Source organism: Lytechinus pictus, unplaced genomic scaffold (genome assembly GCF_037042905.1).
Source record: "Lytechinus pictus isolate F3 Inbred unplaced genomic scaffold, Lp3.0 scaffold_19, whole genome shotgun sequence".
NCBI classification, from domain to species: Eukaryota; Metazoa; Echinodermata; class Echinoidea; order Temnopleuroida; family Toxopneustidae; genus Lytechinus; species Lytechinus pictus.
The window spans coordinates 14,907,025-14,913,356 of record NW_026974140.1 but is presented as its reverse complement, the minus strand read 5'-3'; positions in this window follow the sequence as shown (position 1 = coordinate 14,913,356).

Sequence of the window (6,332 nt, the reverse complement as noted above, 5' to 3'; positions counted from 1 at the left end):
AGGATATTCCCCCAATTAAAAAAACTCACATTTAGGCTAGTCAAAGCTGTGTCACTGATTGGTCAATTCTGTCTTGCATGGTTTGCTTCGATGGGCTCTTGTTATCGGTGTAATAGCATCCCTTTGTCGACAAAGAAAAAGAATCCCTGTTCCGATCGTCTTTGACACCGAAGTATAATAGTTGGGGGTTTGGGGGGCACCCCCCCCCCCCGACCCCTTAAAGAGAAAGTTCTGCGACCAAGAAAACATGAAGAAAATATTAATGGGAAAATGAATAGAAAGGGGTGAAGTGTGAATATCATGTCAAAGTTTATCGTTTTATTTAGAAAAACAACATCGTTCTCACGATTTTGTTTTTCCCACTACGCCCTATATTCTGCCATTTGGGCTTATTACGCCACTGTACATAATACATGTATGTATCTACATGGGTATTGCGTTTGAAAGTAAAGAGTTTTGATATCGAAAGTCTTTGTGTTATTCTTACCGACATCTAAACTTCATATATTGCTTTTGGAATAAGCAAGCAATTTTAATGACTAATTTTTACAAAAGAAACCTCGTGTATTATTTCTTAGTGTAGCAAAATTGTATTTTTATGTCACCCGGAAACTGAGATGAAGTTTCACTGCAATTATCCAGGTATACCAATCGAATTTGGACATTCATTTAACTTTAAAATAATTATGATAATGCAAATGTTATGAAAGTCACTCGAGCAAAAGCGATTCTAAACATTGTGAACTTTAATTGAGCCTTTATTTCAGTTTTGTGTGACCTGGTCTGTCACACACGCAGTGTAGTGATGAAGAAATGAGAAACACAATATAATCACCATAGCAACGCTTAGACAGTAGGCCTATATGGTTGAAAGATTCGTTTTGTGAGGACGGCAATGTATACAGCCAAGAATGTCACTGTTCTTTTGTGACAACTCGATGTGACCAAATAAACCTCTAAAGGTCACTGCACATGCTGCACGTTACATGAGAAAGGGTCAGCGTCCTTTGTATATATCCCGAAATATATAGGTTTATTATGATGACGCCAAAGGACGAAGCCCTTTCTGGATCCAGAGGGCGAAGTTGCCGCCCAAGTCCCCCTTATCGGTGGCGCATAAGAAGCGAGTGAGAGAAACAAAAAAATGTTACAAGAAGAAGAAACGGAAGGAGAGGAGAAAGAAAAGAAGAAAAATGGGAGAAAGTAAAGTAATAAAAAGGAGGGGAACAACTACTGACACACACACACATATACACAAATGAAAAATAAAATTTTCGCGCTTTCTTTGATTGTTTCATGAGGGTTGCATGGCGCTTGAAGGCAATTCTAGCGCGAAGCGCTAGCAGAAATTAGTATAATTGTCTGAAAGTTTTTCTGTTGGTCGGTTCTCTGGCTTTTCTTTTTCCTCTTTTTATTTGTCTTCTGTTGTTTTCCATTTACCTTTACCCTCTTCTAATTCTTCTGATTCTCCTCTTCTTATAAATCTTCATTTTGCTCTGCCAATGGGGGTGGGGGCACCTCGCCCCCTCACACAAAATACTTTTTTTTCTCGGGCGAATGCCGAAAATAGGTAAGTTATTTGTATATTCTCTTCAAATATCCTTCTTCAGGCTATATGGGGTTGTGCCCCCACCGTTTGGACGGGGGAAAATCGCCCCGTTTGCCCCCACCCCGTTCCAGGCCTGAATATAAAAAAGTTGTGAGGTACCATATTGATAAACAGCTTAAAATGTCTCTTTTTCAGGTGAGGCATATTTGAAGAAGAAAAATCAGATCACACTTTGCTCTCGCATACTATAGGCTTATTTTGCTTACTAAAGCGATATGTATATCCTGTTCACGAGTCCCTCAGATACTAACAGTCCTTAAAATGCTATTTTATCCGGTCAGAGTATCAAAGTTTCAGCTCGGTTTGAATGAAAATTAATAAAATGGCTGTTTTCGACTACGACAGCGGTATAGGGGAAACCAGCTGGCTCGCGCTACACGCCACGTTTGCCTATAATGACATAAAGACCCCCTAATTTTGTGGTTTTTAATGAAGCTAAAACCAAAAAATTAAAATCAGTCTTTAGGGCAACCCCCATCCCCCCCCCCCCAAATAAAAAAAAAATAGTGAGAGAAGATTTTAGCTGTCGTCGAGCGCCCGATCTGGTATGATTCTGACATTAAAAGTGTTAATTTTCTTAAACATGTTAAATGGAGGTTATATAATATTTCTATTTTCGTCTATATCATAGGCAAATCCAGTGGGGCCGAGGGGCCTGGGCGCCCTATTTAAGGAGCAAACAACAATTAAAAAGGAGGAAAGAAAGAAAAAGAAAAAGGAGGGGGAACGAGAGGAAGAAAAAAGAAAAGTAAAATAAAAGGAGGAAGACTTGTGAATAAATTAAGGTAAGGGGAAGACTTGGAAAATAAAAAAAAATCTTTCATGTCGCTATATTAAATTTTCGCTCGCGCTTAATTGTTAAAAATATATTAACCCGTGCATGCTTGCCTCAGGGCCCTGGTAATTTTTTTGGCTGGGGGTGCTGAAGTAGGCATATATTCAGGGGCGGAAACAGCTTTCTCCAATGGGGGGGGGAGGGGGCGAAAAAATTCACCCATATTTTCCTTGATCGGCCACTCAAAGTTGATATATTGAAGGGTATTCGTAACCAGACAGTCACTTCTTAGCACTTTTTGTAATCATGAACAAGATAGGTATATAACTGAACGATGCGAGCGCGAAGCGCGAGCCGAAACAATAAAGAGATTTGGACCTAAAAACGGATCACTCTATTCATGTTTTGTAAATCATGAAAAGGATGGGTAATTGGGTATCCTACATCAATAATGTGAACGCGAAACGCGAGCAGAAAATTGATATTCTTAAATAAAACTGGATAATGTGAACATGTTTTGAATAATGAACAAGTTGCTTATCTCAATTAACATGCGTGTATGTGTTTTAGATTTATACCTAGTATCTGCGCATTCTTAATGTATTTTTATGATGAAAATCAAAAATAGGAGCGCGAAGCGCGAGCTGAAAATATTTGATATTCCGATCTGAAAAGGATCAATTTAAGCACTAATTCAAGCACTGTGTAGAAAATTGTGAATTGAATAATATGGATCGCACTTAATAATCGCGTGAGCTGATATTTTTGTTATTATTATTTTTACCTAGGACCGGGACACTCTAAAGACATTCGTCATCATATGAGAAGAAAATGATGACTATCTTCCTGTTCCTCTTCCTAAGCACGAGATATTCCATTCTGAAAGAAGGGACAATTCAATTATTAGGATTTCATGAAAATGTTATTGGTATATTCTATAATAAGCCTAAAGACAGCTCGAAATTGGTTGACATTAAGGCCTGAAAACTGGACATTTTAAGCGATTTTGCAATTTTGATTAGGATGCATGGGTTAAGATAGTTCACCAATTAATGCGAGCGCAAATAGCGATGTCATGAAAAGGGATTTTAAGTAGTTTGTTATATAATTACTTATAATTATAGAGGTGTACATTACTCACCAATCAAAATACAAGCGCGCAGTGCTGGCTCATAGGCAGTGGCGTACCTAGGGTCACGGCAATGGGGGGGGGGGGGGGGCACCAGCAAAAATTTGAGTCACTTAGAGAGCGCGCGAAGCGCACTCAGTTGCCAGGTATTATGACCTAGTAGAGACATTTTAAAGACAGTGCCATTAAACGGATATGTATCTCACTGATCAAATAATACGAGCGCGAAGCGCGAGCTGAAAATTTTTGATATTCAGACCTAGAAAGGGACATTATAAGCAAATTTTTGTTACATGTTACGTACCTGTCTCGCTAAACAAACAATACGAGCGCGAAGCTCAAGCTGAAATTTTTGTATATATTGACCCCAAACAGGGACACTTTAAGGACTATAATTTAGGAATCAATTAAGAGTTTACATATCTTTTCATGATTTACAAACGTGAATAGAGTGTCCCGTTTTTAGGTTTGGAATCTCAAGTTTTTTTCCACTAACGCTTCGCGCTCGCGTCAGTTAGTTATATACCTATTACCTATCCCATTCATGACAAAAATTAAATTGCTTAGGATGTCAATTTTTAAAGTAGTTCGCTCTTCTCGCTCGCATTATTTAATAAATTGTTAAAATATTTATCGTCTTCATGGCCAACTGCAAACAGTCCTTAAGAGTTTCCTTCTCTATCAGGCAGAGGCGTCGATCCTGGGGGGGGGGGGGGGGGGGGCAGGGGAGGGGGGCGATCGCCCCACCAATGAAAATATTGGGGGGGGGGCAAACATATCGTTTTGCCCCCCCCCCCCCATAATTCCGGATGTGCAAAAATGAAATAAGATTGTAATGTTACACAGAAATCGGCAAGCGAGATTTAGATACACGACTCGTTATTTATTTAAAATCGTGCTTAAAATGTCCTTTTTCAGAGTGGAAACCCATACTTTTCATGATTAAATAGGTAAATAGAATGTCCCGTTTTCAGGTCTAAACCGCAAAAGAATTCCCGCTTCGATTTGCAATAATCTTTTGTTGGATATATATTTTGTTCTTTATCAAAAACGTCCATTAAACTGTCATTTTTTTTCAGATCGAAATATCAAAATTTTCAGATCGCGCGCTCCGCATCTATTGTTCTTTTAAATACCTATCTTAATCATTGTTACCAAATAAACTTAGAATATCAAGCTTTCAGGTCAGAATATAAAGAAATTTCAGCTCGCTCTCAGCACTCGCATTATCTGTGAAGTGAGATATGTATCCTCCTCATGAGTTACTACAAACAGTCCTAAACAGGTAACTTTTTCCTGTTTTCAGGTCAGTATAATAAAGAATTTCATCTCGCGCTTCGCGCTCGCATTACAATTTGTTGGTGTGATATGTGTCTCTTTTCTCATGAGTCATATATATATATGGTTTCTAGTATTGTTATAGGGTATGTTAAAATATAATCTTGTTTCATATATTAGGAAGATTATTGTTTGCTTCAGATGTTTCCAAATTATTTGACTGATGGATATGTATGTATGTATTTTATTTTTTCTACCATATTCCAGTACTTGTCGTAGTTTATACTTTTTGTTACAATATGTTAATGTTTTATACTAACTATAGGACCCCATTGGAAATAAGCCTTTCGGCTTTCATGGGCTATCCTGTCAAGGTATTCTTCAATTTCATTGTAATCTCCTGTGATATTCTTGACGAATAAAATCAATCAATCAATCAATATATTATATATACACACATACATAGGCCTATGTGTGTGTGTGGGTGGGTTGTGTGATCGAGCACCTTTGGAACGTTGATTCATGATTTTGCCCCCCCCCCCCAATCTGAAAAATGAATCGACGCCCCTGCTATCAGGCCAAAATGTATATTAAAAATTTCTGCTCGTGCTTCGCGCTCGCAGTAATTATCTGGTTACATATTATGCATCTTGTTCAGGAGCACAAACATTAGTCTGCTGGGCAAACCCTTCACTCGAGTTAAGGGTCTGAATGTGCAGCCTACTCATGCCTTGTGTACTGAAGGCCCTCTGTATTGGAACAGCAAGTTTTGTATGTGCTAGTCTTTGCGTGCTTGGAGGCACACTTGTTGATCAAAGTTCCAATCAGGGTCTGCACCTGCAGACTGTACACAAACATTGCCCAGAACATGCAGAATGGTCAATTTTTAAAGAACAAGATACATGGGATTTCAAAAGATTTAGCTCGATCGCACTTCGTGCTCGCAATATTTGAATAGGGCTAATGAAATTACATATTTCTGTTGTTTTTAAAGAAAAAGCTAATGTAGTGACAGGACTACCCCCAAAATAAACAAACAAAAATCAACTTTGACCGGCCGATCGGGGAAAATATAGGTGAAATATTTTTTCGCCCCCCCCCCCCCAATTAGCGAAAGCGGGATCCGCTCCTGTGTAAGTCTTCATGCTTTATAAATATTTGTATTACTCTTCATGGTTGTAATTATCTTGATTTTCTTTGTAATTTTGTTAGATTTTCAATAAATAGGCCTAGTTTATTATTTAATTTCGATTCATTTGCTCATAAAAATCCATACAAAAACATTACATATAAAAATATACAAAGAATCATATTCACAAAGTAGAAAAAACAAAATAAACATTGGATTAAATATGAGAGGGACAGCGAGAAAGGAACAAGCCTTGTGATTAGATTACCCTCAAAATAATGCAAGACATCAATTAATAGCAACGATAGAAAAAAAAAGGAAATCACTAAACTATAACATAAAGGGGGTGCCTTTAATGCCTAAATAATTTTTTCAAACAAACTTCATGAATAACTGTTTACAATGAATTTCC